The following is a 23,504-nucleotide window of genomic DNA, read 5'->3' on the forward strand; positions in this document are numbered from 1 at the left end:
TGCCCTCAAATGGGTATGCATCACTTTAGCACAATATTAGAGCCCCAATAACCCATGCATAATGATCTCATTTAGGTGTGTCCTTGGGTTGAGGAGAAGCTCACGTAGTGTACTTTAGAATGATTACTTGGTTGCATGTATGTATAGAATAAAATTTTAATGTTTTTGAATAATTTGCTATATCCTATAGTCTTCAGGATGCATGCTTCACATGCAACATATCACTTGTAATACTTTAAAGGTCTCGTTCCAAATCCTTATTCCATAATTTTTTGCTCTCATGTTCAAGTTTGGAATGTATACTACAACTTGAAGACAAAGTTTGCCGAATTCTGTTGAGCAATGCATAAGTTATGGGTCATGCAAGATACCCATATACAAAGTCCCTGAACCTCACCAAAAATGGCTACACCCAAGCAAACAATGACCCTTATGGGTTCAACTCGCTACTTTGTATGCAATGGGTACAAATCTCTCTCTCTCTCTCTCATTTTGATGTTAAAACCAAAGGATATCTCTCTTCCATCACAGTACATATGCATGTGTGCATGTGCATGTGCGTGTGCGAGCATGCACACACCATATATATGTATGTGTACATGGGTGCATGAATGCATGCATTTATGTACATTCATACATACATGCTATTTGTATATGTATATACATACATATGTATGCATGCATTTGTGTTTGTGTGCATACACAAATAGATATGTACGAGGCCACATCCATATATACATAGACAAACGGATCATAGTTATAACACTAATGAAATTTGCAAAATATAGTTACATCTAGCTAAGATATAGAAATATAAGTACTATAGACATTACACAAAGTGAAAAAGATAACTTTGATGGGCTCCATGTATACAAGCTCCTTATTAGATGCTAGGAAAACTGAGCATTACAATCAAGATAACTTTGATGGGCTACATATACACTATGCAATGTGATGAATATAGACACAATGACATCCCAATCAATATGCAAACTATATATGTACGGTCAAGGTAGAAAATAAGATAACATCCTCATGAAAAGTATACCCGAATAGGCCTATTTTTCTCTTCTTTATAAGATATATATTTAGGGTTGGCAAATTCGTGATACTTAAGAAAAATATAATGTACATTAATTGCCAAATCTATTACTAAAAATAAAAAAGAATGATAAATTATAAGTTTTCATTTGTTATTACCATACATGCATACACAATTTCATCCATCTCAACAATGATTTAAAATAAAAAATCTCTACAATGATTTTTACTTTTTGAACTTGTTATTGGCAATGTAATTTATTGAATTGGCTTGGCATCTCATTTCATGTTGGTGTTTTATTCAATATATTAAGATTTGTTATAAACCTCTTAAGCTTTTAAAATACAACTTTCTATATGTACAATAACCTATCAATACCAAATAACTAACATCTTAAACTACATTAAAAGATAGTTAGTTTTAAGACATTCAACTTGATAACCACTACTTCCTAGTCATTATGATATTCATGAATTCAACCGTATTATATATAAGTAACTAGTGGTTTGACCATTCGAAAAGGTATGTGACCCATTAAAGGCCCATCGAGTAGTTTCATGCTTTCCACATGCTTGGAAAGACTTTTGAAAAATCCCTCATTAGACACAACAAGCCATGCGAAAAAGTGTGTGACAAGATGCAATTGCATGGTCAAAATGAATTCTAAAACGGCATCAAACATTACTAGCAAAAATCGAATGTCCAAGGTTAATGATGCAAACAATGCAACCACAATGTTTCTGCAAACCATTCAATTATCAGCCAATTGAATGTATAACTTGCAAAATCTAAGCATGATTAGAGATCTTGTAAGGTAAAGTTTCGAGTTAAACAAAGACAAGGCTAATTCATTAATTTTGTTATAGAAAAATGCATGTTTCCAATATATCCTCCAAAAGCTAGGAGAGAACCACATATAAACACATTCGATAACATGTTCTAAAAATTCTTCCAAAAGACAATAAGACTTGGAGATAATCTCAAACATGGATCCCATGACCCTTTTCTAAATAGTAGTAGGATTGCATCAAACCATATGTCCTTCCCTATACCCATAGCTTGCGTGTAACCTATCTCTTCAAAAAAAAAAAGACCTATTTCCATAAGAAACCTTGACCTATTTCAACCATAGGTATGTTTCCTACATGAAGCCAAGTACAACATATCAACCAAAGAGCTATATCGGCAGAACAACTAATAAACTCATTACCTAATAGTATGTAAATGCTAATCATCCAATTAGTATCTAAGTGCGAGTGGATTCCAACCACCAAAAGCGAGCCCACCACTGTCACTTGATACTTTTTTGAACTTAGAAGGACTAACAAAAGTTACAAATTTCTTTGTAGCTTTGTTTATCCTTCTTTTTTATGCTTCTTGTTTTTCTCGAGACTCCACTGAATACTAGGAACGTGAATAGTACCAATGCAGTCTAGGTTTATATAAGATTAACAACACCACGTGGTGTAATCCACTATACTGTGTGGTGTATGGATACACCATGTGGCATAATAACACCGTGCAGTATAGATCCTTGCCGCACCGTGTTTTTTGGGTATACTGCACGGTTTATTGAATTATCGTGCGGTAACTTGCTATAGCCGATCTTGGTTAAAATTTGCTACTGGCCCGTTTTAAAATGCCCTTGGGCTAGTTAAAAAACATTCAAAAAATTTTAATACAACATTTTAAAACAAACATTTTAATACCACCTCAGCCACTGGTAATGTCTAACATGGCTAGCTCTATATTATAGAATCATTAATTTGTTTGAAATTAAAGACCAAGACTTATTTTGATGACACCAAATATAGCTTTATAATGGGACTATTAGTATTAGCTTACAATATTTAGTAGGTTGACCAACAGGTGTTGTTTTGCTATTTTCATTATTTTCACATCATTATATGTGATGGCAAGTGTGATTCACAAAATTAGAGCATATATTTGCGTGGTATTTAAAGTGGTCATATTAAATGTCCAATGGCATTTTTTCCTCGAGCCCATATTTACTTACTTACTACACAGTTTACAAAGCCTACCAAATGCACTTATGCAATATCGCGGGGTTTACACATATATAGAGTGGTGTTTGTTAATACTACATGGTGCATTTTAGCTATAAATTTTGGGGCTACTGTCATGTAGTCACATTCTCCAAGATTCTACAGCTGGCAAATCGAGCATTATTGAGATTTCAAAGAAAGCTCAAATTGAATGTACCCCTCCCATTTTTATGTTGTTCAAGGTGCCAACAAGCTTGCAATAGTTGTAGTGGTGGTTGCATTGAAATTCCTATAAAGGGGGGCTTATCGTTCCTTGTTCTTATTCTCCCCATTCTCTATCCATATTTCAAGTGGAGGCACCTCCTAAATGTCCTTGTGGATTCATTGGCTCTTGAACATCGTAATCCCATCATGATGCATCATGGCCGTTATGATGAGTGTCTCCCAGTTTCAAGAAAATCTCTCAATCTACAACCTACAACTCTAAAACAAGTACCTGGCCTTTTGGTGTTCACAAACTTATCTTTGTCATATTTTGGTGTTTTTTTTCTTCATTTTCAAATGCTCAATCTATCTACATGTCTGTCTATCTGTCTATCTATTCACACACACACACACACACACACACACACACGTGCGCACACGTGCACACACAGAGTAGCCACACATGTATGTATACATACTCATATATGTATGTATGTATCCATACATACACACATTGAGGGAAAAGTTGATGTTCTTTCTCATTTTGCAAATTCTTTTTTAGTATGGAAAAGACACACGGGGAATATGTATGATTTTCATTGAGGGTGTTGCTGATTTCTCGTCGGACAGTACTGGACGGGTAAAGACTCGAGAGTTGAGATTCGAGTTAATCGAGAGACAAGTCATGTGAACTTAAATGGCTTTAACTAGGGAGGTTGAGCTTCGACCGCTCATAAATACTTTGCATGGTGCCTGGTTTCGGTCTCCATGAACATCAAATGACGCAACCTTTCTTCCCGACATACTCTTTTGGTCTCCATACACTTAATTCTATCTGCCCATCGCATCAAGGAAACAGCAGCTCAAGGTGGCGGAGAAGGAGAAACATAAGAAGGAACACCCCAAGCAGAAGAGAAGCACAAGGAGAGGAGGAGGGAGAAGCAGACTTGGGGACGAAGATTAAGATTAAGGAGACGACGTAGAGACGGCGAACTAGGAAACGAAGTAGCAGCTACGCCTAAAGACTGTTGCTTGTTCCTCCCCCCTGCTTTCCATCATGGCTATATCCCTCCCTTCTGCTTCTTTCAGTCGTCTGCTTTTTACATCAGCCCACTCACGTTTCCCCTCCGGTAGAGCCCGACTCCTATGCCCAACGATGGCCGCAACGCTGCCCATTGGCAAGTAAGTCTTGCATTTCAACATCGACTAAAGCCAATAACTCTGCCTCTTCTGGAATTGGATCTGGTATCTGGTTTGGATCGCTTACTTACTTCTCATTGCAGGGAAATACAAGCACAAGCTTCAAAAGGCGGTCTGTGTGTTTCCCAAAACTCGGTTCATACACATGTTATCACTCATTCCTTGTCCCCAGAAAAAAAAGAGATTTTTAACTCCTTAGAAAGTTGGGCAGAAACTACAATTCTGCCGTATCTGAAGCCAGTCGAAAAAAGCTGGCAGCCTCAAGATCTCCTCCCAGAGCCTTCTTCAAAGAGCTTTTTCGACGAGGTCCAAGAGCTCAGAAAGCGTGCATCTGCATTGCCAGATGATTATTTGGTTTGTCTTGTAGGTGACATGATTACTGAAGAAGCTCTTCCCACCTATGAGACAATGCTCAATTCTCTGGACGGCGTACGTGATGAGACAGGAGCTAGCCCCACATCTTGGGCAAGGTGGACTCGGGCGTGGACGGCAGAAGAAAAGAGACATGGAGATCTCCTGAACAAGTATCTTTATCTCACAGGGCGAGTTGATATGAGGATCATCGAGAAAACCATTCACTACTTGATAAAATCAGGAATGGTAAGTTAAATATTACTCGAATGAGGGTTCGATGGAACGAGATTAAAATCCGTGTCGATTCATTATGTAGATCTCCTCCGTGGGTGACAGTATTTGAATGCTTGAGACACGACAGTTTCGTTCTGTTCCTTTTCGTTCCTTCTTGAGTGTTTGCGAATGGCATTTACCTGGCAACTCGTGTTCCAGCATGCTTGAAGGAACCTTACATATGCAGTGTGTGATCTGTAGGATCCTGGATTCGAGAACAATCCCTACCTGGGTTTTATTTACACATCTTTTCAAGAGAGGGCTACTTTTATTTCCCATGGGAATACTGCAAGGCAAGCAAAAGAGTTCGGTGACCTTAAATTGGCTCAGATTTGTGGAACAATTGCTGCCGATGAAAAAAGGCATGAGAACGCATACACTAAAATTGTTGAAAAGCTTTTCGAGATTGATCCTAATGGGGCCATCGTTAGTTTAGAGAACATGATGATGAAGAAAATTGTCATGCCTGCTCACCTTATGTATGATGGAAATGAGAAACGCATATATGAAAATTTCTCCCTCGTTGCACAGAGGACAGGTGTGTACACTGCAAAAGACTATGCGGACATTTTGGAGCATTTATTGAACAAGTGGAATGTAGAGAAGCTCTCAGGGCTTTCAGGCAGGGGGAGACAGGCTCAGGATTATGTCTGTAGTTTACCCTGTCGCATAAGGAAGGTGGAGAAGCGTGCCCGATGTAGAGTAAGGGAAGGGCCTAGAAGTCAGAGCTTCAGCTGGATTTTCAACAGGAAAGTAGCTATCTTTTGAGTTTTGGCCCTGTTGGCATATTTTACCACCGCCCGGGAGCAGAGCACGCTTCAGCAGTTTGGGTTGGGATCTCTAATGAATGGAGGGGAAAGCTCGGTCCGGGATAATGGAAATCCAAAAGTCATCTTCCTATTAATGCACGATTAGCCATACATATGGAGACATATGCTCGTAACATTATGATATCTCAAATGTAAGATGCAATAGATATATGCATTTGTAATAACCGGACCTAACCTCCTTTAATCCACGTTACCTTTTTGAAAATTATAGGTTATATAAAAGATATACTCGCTAATAATATATATGAAGATGTTCTCAATTCTAGATTATTGACTCTCAATTTTTGACAATGAAGGAGAATAATGTAAAGATTCATTGTGAATTTGAGATTCAGTAATCTAGGTGCAAAGCTAAATATTCAACACTCATGACATTAACAGAGTTATAAATGAGGACATTAAATACAAAGTTTTGACATCTTGGGCTACACAAAGAACATCTGAAAAATACTCACCTTTAAGGAATAATGTTAATTCTTACTAATAGAAAGTGCTTGATTGGAAAATCAAGAAGTTTACATGTTAACACAATCATTGACTTCAATGTCTTTTACAAAATTAAAGGAATCCATGTGTTGCATCTTGTGACAATTTATGCAAGGAATTCGTAGGGCTAATATTTTAGCAACAAGTAGAGGGGTGAACAATTTTTTTAAAAAGTGTGTAACTAAATCATGGATGAGTGAAAGCCTTTACCAACTAACTCAGTGTGATGGATTGTTATGATTTTGGCGACATGCACTACACTGATTGTAGATTCCATCTCTCACACACACCCATAGACGAAACAAAAGTTCTATGTGAACGAAGCCCTGTGCATCACTTGCAAAGCTTCCTTCCTAGTCTTCTTCTTCCTTTTGCTGAAGTATACTTCTTCTATTGCTGATCATGGGCTGGAGCGAGCTGCAAGTGAAACCGAGCGACATCCTTCTTGCATGAGCACGTGGACCAGGTGAGATGACATAGCTCTAGGACTGTTCCTTTTTTTATACAAGCTCCTTTCTTGTCTAGAAGTAGCCATCAATTGTGAAGCTTCCAAATGTAGGACTGTTCTTTATGTAAAAACGAGCTCCTTACTTGTTTGTAGCATCCAGCTTTGAAATGTAGGATTGTTGTTTCTTTTAAACGAGCTCAGAGTCCTCCATTGTGAAACTAATGGAGAGGGCCTCTATAACGATGAGAGGAAGAGAATCCATCAATACAAATGCATGTTCATCTTGCGCATGCATTAAAATGAGCTACAAAGACATGATGCTATTAGATAAAGACTTCATAGAAGAGCTTGGTTGGTGACGAAGCTTCTGTGTCTTGCCTTTTCAAATCCTCTTTAGCATAGATGTTGGTGTGTCAAATGTCATGCAGCAACAAATTAGCTTTATTGTTTTAACCGTTTTAACTATTTTAACACAATCTATATCTATTTTAACTGTTTCTTCAATAGTATATCTCTTTTCTTTTTTGCAGTCCATATCAGATGTTTGTCTAACTGTCTGTATTTTAAATTTGTAGTATCAGTATTCAATTCATTGTTTGGGGCAATGTCAAGGTTTAAAGCACCCCACATTGACACTGCATGCCAGAAGGTGTTTTGCAAGACCAAGGAGGAATTCCATGCAGAGTATGGCCTTGGTGGGTCTGAACCCACGCCAACTCATAGAACTTGATGTTTCGGGATGGGTTTGTTTTTCCCACCTTCGACAGGGGAAAGAATGTGCCAAGCCTGCAGATGTACCAGTAGAAAAGCAGAGCACACCGATGCCTCCACGAGGTAGTGCTGCTAGCCCAAATGCAAAAACAACTCCCTCACATGGTCCCCACTTAAAGCCTAGAGCCAGCAAGAAGTTGTAGCTCCAAATGGCCCTATGGTAGTGGAAGACTTATAGCTTACATTGTATCTGTTATTGGGCATGCTCAGTATCAAGAGCTTTGACAAAAACTCAGTATTCTGAGACTTGTATGGATCTATGCAAATTTTATCAATTTGAAGCATTTTGCGATTCCATCACTAGGAGTTATATGATTTTGTGGTTACACAATTGAAATTCTGTCTTTGCTTTACATGTGCTTTCAATTAAGAGTGTTAGCACATTGCAGTGGATTTATTTGTCATTGAGCTTATCTTGTATGTAAGATTTGAACTAGTTCACCATCAATGTCAATGTGGATGATTTGAGTTGTTCGTGTCCTTCAATCTAAAATGCCTAGATTTGAATGATTCTATAATAGTTAAAATAGGTATTTCAACATAGGTTCTTAAATTTTATTTATCATTTGTATTTAAAATCTATTTTAAATTCTAGTCTTAAACTTGTATTTAATTTCTGTCTAGATATACTATATTTGAAAATTGTATTTAAAATGTGATTGATTATTGGAATCCTGTACTTAAACCTATCATGTTTATCTATCCAGCTGTATTTTAGCCAGACAATGTGGTCCAAGATTTGATGTATGTGGCAGAAAGGGAAGCACACAATGTGGTCCAAGATTCAATGTATGTCACAGAAAGGGAAGCAGGCTTGTAGTTGGCCATCCACATCAGCTACCATGAAAAGAAAACACGCCAAAAACGTATCGCTAGGAGGCAGAAGTGGCAACAGAGGAGGGAAGAAAAAAAATGGGATCAGATTCACAAGAGGTGTCTGCACATATTGGAAAGACTGAAGCCAAAGCCTTTGGGACCTATAGACATCCCTTTAATGGATCACCCGCAGCTCTTGTCCCTACCTCCACCTCCAATGATGCCACCAATAGTGGTACCAGTGCCTCTCCATCAAGAAAGAAGAGCTCTAATCTTAGATTTGAATGGCCTACTAGTGAAGGTCGTTGAGTCGTATCATGGCAATGCACCCTCATCCTATGCACATTGATGGAAAGCCATGGTGGGCACAGGGGACATACCGTGTTTATTCGTAAAGATGTTGCTGCCTTCTTGGAATTTTGTTTTCATGGTTCTACGTTTTTATTTGGAGCATAGCTAGAAGAACAAAAGTAACCAACATCCTAAGCACATGTGTTGTTGAACTATTTTGAAAGATAACAGTCTTGGCATAGGAAGATTGTCACAATGCTGGATTCATGATGGAATCTAAAGGAAGATTGTTGAGTCCAAAGCCGGTCACTCGTGATTTGTGGTCACAACCCGGTGGTTAAAATTTGACAATAGTTAAAGAGAACCAGCCTCAATAGGATGCCATAAACAAATGCAGTTTCTAATATTTCACCAGCCCAGTGGTTGAAATTTGAAAATAGTTAAAGAGAACTAGCCTGTTTGTGGGAGCTATTTTTCTCAAGGAAAATGCAATTGGATCCCATGATGTGTGATTAGATGACTAAAAGCCAAGAACAGTGCTTGTTTGGGATATACTAAAAATAAGTGTGGGGTTAATCTATCGTTTGGGATTTACAAAAACAAGCACAGTGGTTTTTTGGGACACATGATGAGGATCCAGGTGGCCTTTCTTGCGACATATGATGAGGATCCAGGTGGCCTACAGACTGCACATTCATCGAGGAGACATGGGCATTGATCCCCATGGAGCAATGCTCCAATGCAACCAGATCTCAAGTCATTCACAGCTTGCCTGCATTGGTCAAAGCCTATGTGTGTTTGGAAAATTAGCAACAACAACATTCTTGTCTTTGAGTTTCATGACATACAAGGGCTTCCAATGCTCAAAGCTCCTCTGCCCAATTGAAATGTCAGGATTTTGATCCATAAAATTGAGATACAATCCGTATGCTGACCCAACATGCAAGCCCCTTTTCGCACAACTATGAGGAAAACAAAACAAAATATAGTATGTGCAAAAATGCGGTCTAATTAAACTAATCCATGTACAGAAGAAAAAATAATTCAATCCTTAAGGTGGTTTAATACAATTATACATAATAAGGTACTAGCAAAACAAAACAATTTCAACCACCTATTGGTTTAGGACATGATCACAATTTCAACCACCCGGTTGTCTCTCCTTTTCTTGTGTTTTGTTGAAGCCCATAGACTACTCGGATCTGAATGAACGTGCATTACTTCTACTCCATGTACATCTCTCGAGGTATTGGTAGGGTTGTCACTCTATGAACTTTAGGGTGTAGGCTAAAGCTTGTGATGACTCGAGACTGGTATTTACCTGGCTAGCCTAATATTGCTTCCTCAAATGCTACCACCAATCATGACATCACAGCTTGTGTTCTTCACTCTAATGGCAATGATCAAATGCATGCATCTGATTTTGCTTCCTGCTACTGCTTTGTAAGGAGTCTTCTCTTCCTTGTGCCCTGACCAAGCTTTTTAGCTTTTTTGTCTCATAGCCTCCATCTACTTCTCTTGCAAGCCATGGCAAGCTACATGTTGCCATGGCAACGATTAGTGAAAGACCACAATGCCAAACCAAAACAGAGAGAAGCTTTATCCCAAACAAGTGCAATGTGGCCTCAAATGCTTCAAAACATAAATAGGAAAAAGAGAACGCTATTTGATTTAATGCTATCTATTATGAAATGCAATGACCTTTGGCATGCTTATGAGCCATATAGCAAGCAAGTGCATGGGAAAAGAAACAATTAAAAATTGTAAATAATAATGGATATATTAAATTATCTTTGCACATGCACAAATTGCACATTTTCAACTTCTTTCATTCAGGGTAAATCTAGATACCAATACCAACAACTATCAATGTTTTAAGACCACCATGCAGTATTCCCACTAGTTTGGATTTCAAATTTTCAATCTGTTTTGGTTTTCAATGAATAAAGAAAAAGTTATGGAGCGTGCCCTCAAATGGGTATGCATCATTTTAGCAAAACATTGGAGACCCAATAATCCATGCCTAATGTTCTCATTTAGGTGTGTCCTTGGGTTGAGGAGAAGCTCATGTAATGTATTTTTGAATGATTACTTGGTTGCATGTATGTACATAACAAAATTTTGATTTTTTTGAATAAATTGCTATATCCTATAGTCTTCAAGATGCATGCTTCACATGCAACATAGGACTTGTAATGATTTAATAGTCTCATTATAGATCAATATTCCATAATTATTTGGTCTCATGTTCAAGTTTGGAATGTATACTACAACTTGAAGAAAAAGTTTGCCAAATTCCATTGAGCAATGCATAAGTTATGGGTCATGAAAGATATCTATATGCAAAAAAGTCCCTGAAGCTCACCAAAACTTAAGGGGCATTCAAAGTCATTGGAGACTCGCACGTTCGAGTAAGGCACCCTGAAGCATGTTTTTTAACCATTATGCATGATACTTGGTGAAAACATGGTCAAATGCACCCTTGACCATGCAAACCATATTCGATGGACATGGTAATTTGTATGCATCTTAATATGGGTGTGATTAAAGCACGTCCAAAGTACCATGCTAGATTGGAGACTCGCATGTTTGAATAAGACACCCCAAAGTATATTTTATGACCATTGTGCATGATACTTGGTGAAAAACATGGTATAATCTATCGTTGACCATGCAAACCATAGCTGATGGGCATGATATGCTGCACACACCTTGATTTCACTGATATTTACATGTGTGCAAAGTATCATGCCCATAAAAGGATAATTTATTTGGATAAGCCACCCGCATGTTTTTCTACTCTTGCACATGATACTTGGCGAAACACATGGTACAATGTGTTCCCAATCATGCAAACCATATCCGATGGGCACAATAATTTGCATGTGCCTTAAGATCATTGACATGTAGGCATTTGCACAGTACCATTTGCAAACATCATCAGAGATTCACACTTTTGCATAAGACACCCCGAAGTGTGTTTTTTAACCCTTGAGCATGATACTTGGTGAAACCATGGTATAATATGTCCCTGACCATCCAAACCATGTCCAATGGTCATGATACTTTTCGCTTGCCTTAATATGGGTACTATTGAGGTGTGCACAAAAACTGTCATGCCCATTTGAAATTTGCACATTCGAATAAGACAACCCATTGTGTATGATACTTCGTGAAGAACATGCTATAATGTGTCCCTGACCATGCAAACCATATCGGAAGGCATGATACTTTGCACATGCCTCAAAGTGGATGATATTGAGATGCATACAAATTATCATCCCCATTGGAGACTCGTGCATTTGGATAAGTCACCCCAAAGTGTGTTTTTTAACCCTTGTACATGATAACAAAACATGGTATAATGCATCATCGGACATGCAAACCATATCCAAGTGGCACAATACTTTGCATGAAATGATGTACCATAAGGTGGGTGCAATTGAGGCATCTTTCTAGTACAAGGTCCATCCTCGATCCATCAACACCCTAAAGCATGTTTTTTGACCCTTTTGCATGATACTTGTTGAAAAAAATAGAATAATTCATCCTCGACCATCCCAACCATAGCCCATGGGCATCATACTTTGTATGTACCTAAGGTCGATTCTACTACAGTGTGTCAAGAGGGACAAAATCATCACCATTTTCTATGCTCTGATACCAAGTAAGCTCTCCTATGTTTTGATACACACACTCTATGGAATCTTAATCTTCTTGGGTCTATTTATGGCTTTTGATGTCCACGACCAGACGACCGCTTCAATACACTCCCATACCTATGGATCCAACCTATTCTCTACCCAATATTTGTTCCAGCAGTCAACATAGGCATCTGCATCATTGATCCCCTTTCTCTTAATTGATGGTGCCCAATACTGAATTAATAATTTCTTGAAGTTACTAAGATGCAGCATCCATGTTGGCACTTGATATGGAAACCCCAAGCCATATGGGTATATAGGGCCTAATGGCCTCACCAAGACAAAGTCACCTTGCTTAAAATCCACCATTGGTCTAAATTCCTCCCTTGGCTTACCTTCTAGAGGCCCACAATAGTGATCATTCCATTCCTTATTGCCTTGGAACTCATTAATGCAAGCATCTATATTATCCTCCTCAACATCAGGCGATTGTGTACTTGGCCAAAAATCTTTGTATACTCCTATCTTTGAGATTTTTTTCTATTCGAGCTCATTGATCATGGTTTTCTAGTAGTCTATCACTGGCCTAATGTAGGACTCATACAATGCAATCTTTCCACTTGCACATCTCTCCCAAAACTTAATGTAATCCTTTATCCCTGATATTACTTGCAAGTGATCTCTCACAAATGTAGCCATTGGCAGTCTATCACTGGCCCAATGTAGGACTCATACGATCTATTCTTTCCACTTGCACATCTCTCCCAAAACTTAATGTAATCCTTTATCCCTAATATTACTTGCAAGTGATCCCTCACAAATGCAACCATTCGCAGTATATCCAGATGACCTGTTGACAACAATGATCGACCCTCACTATCTTTCTTCCACATCTTAATTCCCCCTTCAATGGGCATCCAATTCGGTGATTTTGGATGCACCTTGTACTACATCATAGGTCTTTCACCTTGCATGTGAAATCAAAATTGTAATGGATTTGCATGACCAACTAGCATTTCTTGCCCATCACATAGGTAGCCATCCACATAATCCTTGAAGTTAGTAACCCATGTAAGAAGAAATGGTGCTGGTGAAGATGATGTACATTTTTTGAATGTATCCATCAGATGAGGGAAAGTGAATGTTTGTCCCACTCGCAAGCTCTCAGAGAACTTGCTGAACATTGCATCAATGTTGTCATGTGTGTGCTCTACCACAAGAAGCCCAATTGAAATGTCTTGAAAATGCCCCTTGCAACAAGAAGAGAAAGGTATGCAAACAAGTATCTACTTTTGTTCTCAGACCCATAATTATCTAGTTGGAGTAGTAAGTTCTCTGGCAACTTTTGGTATGGTGCAGACTCAACATCAACACTTCCCTTTGAAGATAGTGGGTTTTCTCTTGTATTTGACGGCAAAAATTTCATACATGTGTCTGCAGCCCTTGTGATAGAAAATGTCATGACAACCTTTCGGTCACTCTCTGATATAGTTTCTAGATTTGTATTTGTGATCGATGACATCTATATTTTCAGAAAATCCAATTCCACTTGTGGAAAGAAATAAAGCTTGCATATTTACTTAAGATTTTTCTATCTCCATTCTCCAGGTGATGAATGGAATCGGTGCCATTCTCAAAATAACCACTTGATGTTGTGGAGAATGGAACTAGTGATGACACATGGAGAATGGAGAATGACATTGGTGACATCCTTCATGTAATGAATGGCACTAGTTCTCTAAAATTTCTATGCAAAAACTCTCATGTTATAACCTTCACATTAGGATAATGGCACTCATGCCATCCTTTGCAATCCATTTGTGTCATTCTCCTTAACGACATGGAGGATGGCATTAGTGGCATAATCCTCAAACTCTCACGGAAGATGGCACTAGTGCCATTCTCCACAAACTCACAATCCATGTGTTCAATGGCACTAGATCCATTCTTCACAGCATCATATAATTATTGGAGAATGGCACCAATGGCATTCTCCATTATCCATGTCATGAATGGTACTAGTTCCATTCTCCAGAGTCCACATAATCATATGGTGTTGTGGTCAATGGCACCAGTGCCATTCTCTAACCATGACCTGTGACATCTATATGATGGCAACATAACCATTTTATGAAATGAATGTGATAAATTGCAGGACTGCCATTCTCCAAAACATTATATGAATATTTGGAGGATGGCACCATTATATGGAGAATGGAGAATGGAGAATGGTGCCATTATATGGAGAATGGAGAATGGCACTGGTGACATTATATGGAGAATGGAGAATGGCATTGGTGTCATTCTCCATACATTATATGGATAATGGAGAATGGCACCATTATATGGAGAATGGAGAATGGCACTGGTGCCATTCTTCTCAATCCATGTGATTAATGGGACTGGGGCCGTTCTCAATATAATCAAATAGTGTTGTGGAAAATGGCACCAGTGCCATTCTCTAACCATCATACGTGATATCCTTAACATCTAGAGAATGGGACCATAACCATTATGTGAAATCCACAATATTATGAGAATATTATTCACCATATGGCTAAAGTTTTGATCATTATGCCTATTATTTAATCGTATGGCCATAACATTTTGACCATATGCTTGATTTGACACATTGGCTCAATCTTTTGACATTATGACTCAATATTTTGACCATATGCACTTGAGGGTGTCTTTTTTACCCTAGAAAAAATGTCATGAGGGTATCTTCTTTACCTACTCTTGAGGTCTTCCTCGAATTTTTTGTTGGGATATTCTTCACCAGATCAGTTGAAATCTTGGACCACAACATTATATGAATATTTGGAGAATGGCACCAATGCCATTCATCATGTAGAGCATGGAGAATGGCACTAGGGCCATTCTCCTCAATCCATGTGGTTAATGGAACTATTGCCATTCTCAGTATAATCATATGGTGTTCAAGACATCATTTGTGACATCCATTTTAAATTTTCTATCTCCATTCTCTAGGTGAGGAATCGCATTGATGCCATTCTCAAAATAACCACTTGATGTTGTGGAGAATGGCACAGATGATGACACTTGGAGAATGGAGAATGAAATTGGCACCATCCTTCATCTAATTAATGGCACGAGAGAGAGAGAGAGAGAGAGAGAGAGAGAGAGAGAGAGAGAGAGAGAGAGAGAGAGAGAGAGAGAGAGAGAGAGAGAGAGAGAGCATTATATGAATGTTTGGAGAATGGCACCAATGCCAATCATCAGATGGAGAATGTAGGATGACGTTGGTGCCATTCTCCTCAATCCAAGTGATTGATGGCACTACTGCCATTCTCAATATAATCATATGGTGTTGTTGACAATTGCATCAATGCCATTTTCTAACCATCATCTATGACAACATTGACATCTAGAGAATGGCACTAGAACCATTGTGTGCAATCAACGAGAATAATCACCATATATGGCTAAAGTTTTAACCATTTGGCTTAATATTATGACCATATGCATGATCATTTCCCCATTTGCCAAATATTTGACCACATGGCTCAATCTTTTGACCATATGCAATTGACTTTTGACCATATGCAAAAGATTTGGCCAGGAAGCTCTTCACTAGTTATCACCATATGGCTAAAGTTTTAACCATTTGCTAATGATTTGACATTATGGATCAATCTTTTGGCAATATGTCTATGATTTGACACTATGGCTCAATCTTTTGACAATATGCCTATAATTTTGGCCTTAGGTGTCTTCTTTACCTACTCATGAGGGTGTCTTCTTTACCTACTCATGAGGGTGTTTTCATTACTGACTCATGAGGAATTCCTCAAATTTTTTGTTGGGATATTCTTCACCAAATTGTTGGGAGTTTTGGATCACAACATTATATGAATATTTAGAGAATGGCACCAATGCCATTCATCACATGGAGAATGGCACTAGTGCCATTCTTCTCAATCCATGTGATTAATGGCATTGGAGCCATTCTCAATATAATCAAATGGTGTTGTGTTTAATGGCACTGGTGCAATCCATGAGATATATCACCATATTTTTATGCTTTTGTCTATCTGGCTAGATTATTTGACCTTTTGACCATAATACTTTAATGATATGGACATAATATTTTGACCATCTGGCATGAGCTTTTTACCATTTGCCAAATATTTGACCTTATGGCTCCATCCCTTGACCAAATGCAATTTATTTTGACCAATGCAAAATTTTTGGTGCGATGAAACTCTTCACAAGTTATCACCATGGGTCAATACTTTGGTTAGTTGAAGTTTTGTGGAATGGCTATGGTTCCATTCTCCACAACATTATATGAATATTTGGAGAATGGCATCAATTCCATTCATCACATGGAGAATAAGAATGTCATTGGAGCCATTATCCTTAATCCATGTGATTAATGGCACTGGGCTTGTTGTCAATATAATCAAATGGTGTTGTGGACAATGGCACCGGTGTCATTCTCTAACCATCAAACTACGACATCCTTGGCATCTAGAGAATGGGTCCATAGCCATTCTATGTCTAAACTTTTGATCATTTTCCCTATCATTTAATCATATGGCCATAACATTTTGACCCTATGCATGATTTGACATTATGGCTCAATCTTTGACATTAGGACTCAATCTTTTGACCATATGCAATTCAAGGTGTCTTCTTTACCCTAGAAATTGTCATGAGGTTGTCTTCTTTACCTACTCATGAGGCCTTCTTCGAATGTTTGGTTGGGATAATCTTCACCAGATCAATTGAAGTGTTGGGACACAACATTATATGAATATTTGGAGAATGGAACCAATGCCATTCATCACCTTGACAATGGAGAATGGTGTTGGTGCCATTCTTCTCTCAATCCATGTGAGTAATGGCACCGGTGCCATTCTCAATATAATCATATGGTGTTCCAGACACTGGTGCCATTCTCCTCAATCCATGTGATTAATGGCACTGGTGCCATTCTCAATATAATCATATGGTGTTCAAGACAATGGCACTAGTGGCAATCTCTAACCATCATTTGTGACATCCTTGACACATAGAGAATGGCACCATAATAATTTTACCTAAGGTTTTGTCTATCTGGCTTGATATTTGGACATTAGGACCATAATATTCTAACCATATGGCCAATCCAATTTCTCTATTGACATCTAGAGAATGGCACTAGAACCATTGTGTGCAATCCAGGAGATTGTCATGAGGGTGTATTATTTACAAACTCATGATACCTTCATCAAATTTTTTGGTCTATTCTTCACCAAATCAGTTGAAGTTTTGGAGAATGGCAATGGTGCCATTCTCCACAATCTTGTATGAATATTTGGAGAATGAACCGTGACAACTGTGACATCTAGAGAATGGCAACATAACCATTTTATGAAATACATGTGATAAATGGCACTAGTATCGTTTCTCCACTAACATCATGGATGAATGCAATGCCATTCTCCACAACATCGTGGAGGATGAATGGCACAATCCATGTGATGAATCATCCACAATCCATGTGTGATGAATGGCACTAGTCCCATTCTCCACAACATCATGGAGGATGGCACTAGTGCCATTCTCCACAAATCCTCATGGAGGATGGCACTAGTGCCATTCTCCACAAATCACATTAGATTGGCATCATTGACATTCTTCAAAAGATTTGGAGTATGGCACCATTTCCATTCTCCAAAACCCATTTGATGACTCGCACTAGTGCCATTTGCCATGTAATCATATGGTGTCATGGACTATTCCACTAGTGCCTTTCTCTAACCATCATCTATGACAACCTTGACATCTAGAGAATGGCACTGGTGCCATTCATCACAACATCATATTATTATTTGGAGATGATACATTGAGAATCAAGAATGGCATTGGTGCCATCCTCCACAATCCATGTAATGAATGACACTGGTCCTCTAAATTTTCCATAAGAAAACTTTGATGTTATAACCTTCACCTAACGAGAATGGCACTACTGCCATTCCCTGCAATCCATGTTATGAATTCACTTGTGTCATTCTCCTCAACATCCTGGAGGATGGCATCAGTGGCATAATCCTCAAAATCTCATGGAGGATGGCACTAGTGCCATTCTCCATAAACTCACAATGGCATTGGTGCCATTATTCACAACATCATATAATTGTTGGAGAATGGCACCAATGCCATTCTCTATTCTCCATGTTATGAAGGGAAATGGCTCCATTCTCCACATAATTATATGGTGTTGTGGACAATGGCACCAGTGCCATTCTCTACTAACCATGACCTGTGAATGATAGCCGTGACATCTAGAGAATGGCACCATAACCATTTTATACAATGCATGTGATAAATTACATCGGTTCCATTCTCCACAACCATCATGGATGTATGGAACTTGTGCCATTCTCCACAACATCATGGAGGATGAATGGCAAAATCCATGTGATGAATGGCACTGGTTCCATTCTCTAGAACATCATGGAGGATAGCACTAGTGCCATTCTCCACAAATCACATTAGGATTGGTATCATTGACATTCTTCAAAAGATCAATTGAGATTTAGAGAATGGCACTAGTGCCAATCTCCATTTGTGCCCTTCTCCAAAATCCATGTGATGATTGGCACTAGTGCCATTCTCCATTGGTTCCATTCTCCAAAATCCATGTGATGACTAGCACTAGTGACATTCTCCATGTAATCATATGGTGTCATGAACAATGCCACTAGTGCCATTATCTAACCATCATCTATGAAAACCTTGACATATGGAGAATGGTACCAGTGCTACTGTGTGCAATCCATGTGGAACCTAACATAGGATGGTTGGAGAGTAGCACCAGTATGATTGTCCACAACACCATATGATTATTTAGAGAATGGCACAAGTGCCACTAGATTGGCATTGGTGCCAATATCCAAAAGCTTCTACAGAATGTCACTTGTACCATTCTCTCCAATCCATGTTACTTGTGCCATTCTCCACAACAACGGGGAGGATGGCACTGGTGCAATTCTCTACAAATTCTCATGGAGGATATTCCATTCTCCACGTCACATGAAGATTGACATCATTTCCATTATTCAATAGATGATTTGGAGATCATTGGCATCATATGATTTTTGGCAAATTACAAATCACAAGATCATTGGCACTGGCATGGACAATGGCACCAGCTCCATTCTTCAACCATGATCCATGATGACAACCTTGACATCTGAAGAGTGGCACCAGTGCCATATTTTGCAATCCACATGATACATGGCACCAATTCCATTCTACACATACTCACATAGAGATTGGAATCAATGCCATTATCGAGAAGGTCAGATGACATTTTGGAGAATGGAATTGGTGCCATTCATCACAACATCATATTATTATTTGGAGAATGACACATTGAGAATGGAGAATGGCATTGGTGCCAGGTTCCTCCACAATCCATGTAATAAATGGCACTGGTCCTCTAAATTTTCCATGAGAAAAATATTATGTGATAACCTTGACATCAGGATAATGGCACTGGTGCCATTCTCTCCAATCCATGTGATGAATGGCACTTATTCCATTCTCCTCAACATCATGGAGGATCGCACCAGTGGTATTATCCTCAAACTATCATGGAGGATGGCACTAGTTCCATTCTCCACAAAGTTGCAATCCATGTGTTCAATGGCATAGGTGGAACTCTTCACAACATCATATAATTGTTGGAGAATGGCATGATAAAGTGTATATTTTCTTGTAGTGTGGGTGTAGTTTTTCATAATGCATATATAAAGTCGCTTCCCCTTGGTTCTTTTGTTAGTAGAAGTTGCATTGTGGTTGTAATATTTCCTACTACATTTAATTTTCTATTGTACATTTCATTTTTGTTCTATCCATTTAAATTGTTCATTTTCTTCATGTAGTTTCCCTTGGTTCTTTTGTTAATAGAAGATTGCAAGAATGGCTAGCAAGGTAAAGACAAATGTTTGAGAGGTGTCAGCTTATGATGGAGTTAGTTTTAGAAGAGGATGGTATTTAGATATATACAATAATGAACTCCAAAGACTCCATTAAGTGCATTGTTTTGTGAATATCCAAGGAACAACTTTTGAAGATGTTGGACAAGTTAAGGTAACAAGAAAGATAATGTTCCTTGTCTCAAAATTTATACATTGGGTGGCAATGTGTATTAGTCTTATCCTACTTGTTTTGATCATGCAAGGATGAATGCTACTAGTGGAGAGGACATGATGATAACTAGGGGTGCAATATTGAGCCAGAAAATTATACCAACCAACATATATTAGAAAGATTTGATTTGGTAACAAAAGGATAAATCAAGATAATAAAAAGAATAGAAAATTTTTTAAAAGAACTAAGAAAAATGATGTTGAGGGATCAAGCTCTCAAGTGTCTCACAACATAGTGAAAGAGAAGGCTAGAGGGGTCGACGAGGAGGAAACAACTAGTGAGAAGGAAATAAGGTCAGATGGAACAACAAAAATTGGGGATAAATTGGATGTAGAAGCTAAAGAGATAAAGAGACAACTTCAGGAGGAAAACAGGGAGGTATCGGAACAATCACTGATGGAACAAGCAGTGGAGGTGATGCAATAGGGAGTTGTGAGACACACATAAGAGGACATGGTGAGGAGTCATCTGAAGCAACAATCATACCATATAAGAAAATCCAGCCAGATTTTGACTTTAAGGCACTATTAAAAAAATTGGAAGGGAAGGAGACAAGTACGACATCCTTGATGGAGTACGCAGAGTACTTCCCATTTGATCTAGAGTTTGAGGTTTTGATCATAGTGATGAATTGCTTTAGAGCACCAAGCCAATATGTGTATAGGACATTGACCCGCAGCTATGTCAGTGAGAATTGGTGAAGAGTTTCGCAATGAATGCATGGCCTCTACAACATGTGCCTATGTTATGCTTTACCACATAGGCACAAATACTCCTATGCACAAGGAAGGGATAAAGGTGGAAAAGTTAAAGGAGTATAATTATTGGATTCTTGTAGGGCCGCATTCAATATATGCTGCAAGGATGTTTATAGCTAAAGCACAAGGAGAAGCCTTCAATCAACAAAAGGGTTTCTACACACAGATGAAAGCGAGAATTGTTGTTAATGTGCCAGTTGAAGCAAGTTGTAAGATATCATCAATGGCTAACATGGAGGAACAGACCGTTTTGAAAAATTAGCCATATATCAATATCTTGCAACACTTAAGGGTGCAGTGGGTTGCATTTGAATGACCCAAAAAACCAGACCAAGGCCTTGTCAAAAGGCATAAAGATTGAAAAAGTTGGGATGTGAGTAATAAACTTTGTTTTCTATGCATTATTTATTTCAAGTATGTTTATGGCTTTGTAAAAGAAGTGATAGTAGTGTGAATTCCCTGATGTGAGAATGGCACTAGTGCCATTCTCCTCATTGTTACCAAGTCATGTTTTTGACATGGTAATGGGAGAATGGCACTAGTGCCATTCTTCTGTCTATTACATTATTTGGATTAGAAGAATGTCCAAGATGCTTTTGGATTTTTTCAGAATTTTGTAGGAGACGCAAGCGTGTCGATGGGCATGAACTTTGCCACCAAGGACACACACATGGTCACATATGATGATAACATCTACAAACAATGGATTAGGATTTTTACCTTAGTAAAGCAGGGTGATCTTGAGGGTTGAAATCCCACAATAACATATATGAGGTGTCTGCTAGGATTAGAAGATGATGATGTACATGCACTTTAAGCAGAGATTGAGTCTTGGTCAAGTCAAGAAAAGACAAGGACTCCATTGAAATGTCTCAATGGGCAACGGATATTAAGCATGGTAGAGCAGTAAAAGAAGCGCTCATCAAGGAGTTCAACTTATGCCACCCTTCGCCCCAAAATCATCGCCCCAGCATCAAACATGGGACGCCCTTGCAACTTACTTCAAAATTGAATCAATTTTTTATTAGAGCTTCAAGGGTTCATGTGAGTCATGGGTCAAGAGAGAAGCTTCAAGTTGGCAAGCCCACACCCGATTTCCCAAAAGCCGCATAAATCTATGTCGATTGGGTGATTAGTTCAATAGAGGGTAATAAGTCTACATCGAAGCCTTGTTTTCCTTGGACAATTATTCAGGTGAACATGGAGATGGAGGGAGAGCACTTTCTAACACGTCACTCCAAGGTACGGGTTCCAATCAGCTTGTGTGTGCTTGACATCTCAAAAGGACCCACCAAATGCATGTGTTGGAACAAGGATGTCTTCAAAAATTTCCTATATGGTTTGATGGATACCGTTGCCACGCCATCTCAGTATGTATTGCTATCATTTCTAACAATGATAGAGATGGTAAATCTCAAGGAAGCAATGGTAGAGGCTTGATTTTGGCATAGAAGGTTTGTGGGTGTTATCCATGAATTGAAGAGCACACAAAAGGGTTTGTCTGAGACCTTTTGCTTTTTTTCATTTGTAAGCTCACATGATGGGTTTGATGGATTTGAGTACTTGTTAGAAAACAAAAGTTCATATCCAATAATTAAGGACAATATTCTTTATTCTGATGGGGATGATGAATATGAAAAAGAGGTTGTTGTGAAGCATGGCATCATCAGAGTGCATCAGGTGCCATCGTAGCAGGGAAACATGAAGTTGTTGTTGACGTCGTTACTAATGGAGGTGTGGCATTATAGTGTCAAGAAAAAGAAAATTGATTGCACTGGTGAAGAGGGTGACACCTTACTGAAGTCTTGCGACCTTTAGCTAAAGCAAAACTTGAAGCTATCCCAAAGATTACATTGGAAGATTTGGATCAAGAAGGTCTTTAGCTACTCATTTATTCCTTGTCTATACAGTTTCAAAAGAATTTTAGCAATATAATAATATCCCTTTTATGGATTTTCTTGATTTCACATACTTGCATTTAATTAAAGAGATTGAACATGTGGTATGACAAAATTGTGTGATATAATGACATGGGGAATGGTGCTAGTGGCATTCTCCCAATGTGGGGTTATAGATAAAAGGTACAATTGGCATTCTATGTGACCTCATATGGAGAATGGCTCTAGTGTGATTCTCTCTTTGAGTTTTTGTAGAAATGGTAATATTGTTATGCTCCGTTCTTGAATCTATCTTCGTTGAAAGCATTACAGAGATT

The 23,504-nt window shown here is 38.5% G+C and overlaps 1 pseudogene; it reads left to right on the forward strand.

Moving 5' to 3' along the window:
• Nucleotides 1-4,408: 4,408 nt before the first annotated feature.
• LOC147880438 (stearoyl-[acyl-carrier-protein] 9-desaturase 5, chloroplastic pseudogene) lies at nt 4,409-5,847 on the forward strand (annotated as a pseudogene).
• Nucleotides 5,848-23,504: the final 17,657 nt, after the last annotated feature.

Source organism: Dipteris shenzhenensis, chromosome 32 (assembly GCF_047967505.1).
Source record: "Dipteris shenzhenensis isolate YYH24624 ecotype China chromosome 32, Dip_SZ_1.0, whole genome shotgun sequence".
NCBI lineage: Eukaryota > Viridiplantae > Streptophyta > Polypodiopsida > Gleicheniales > Dipteridaceae > Dipteris > Dipteris shenzhenensis.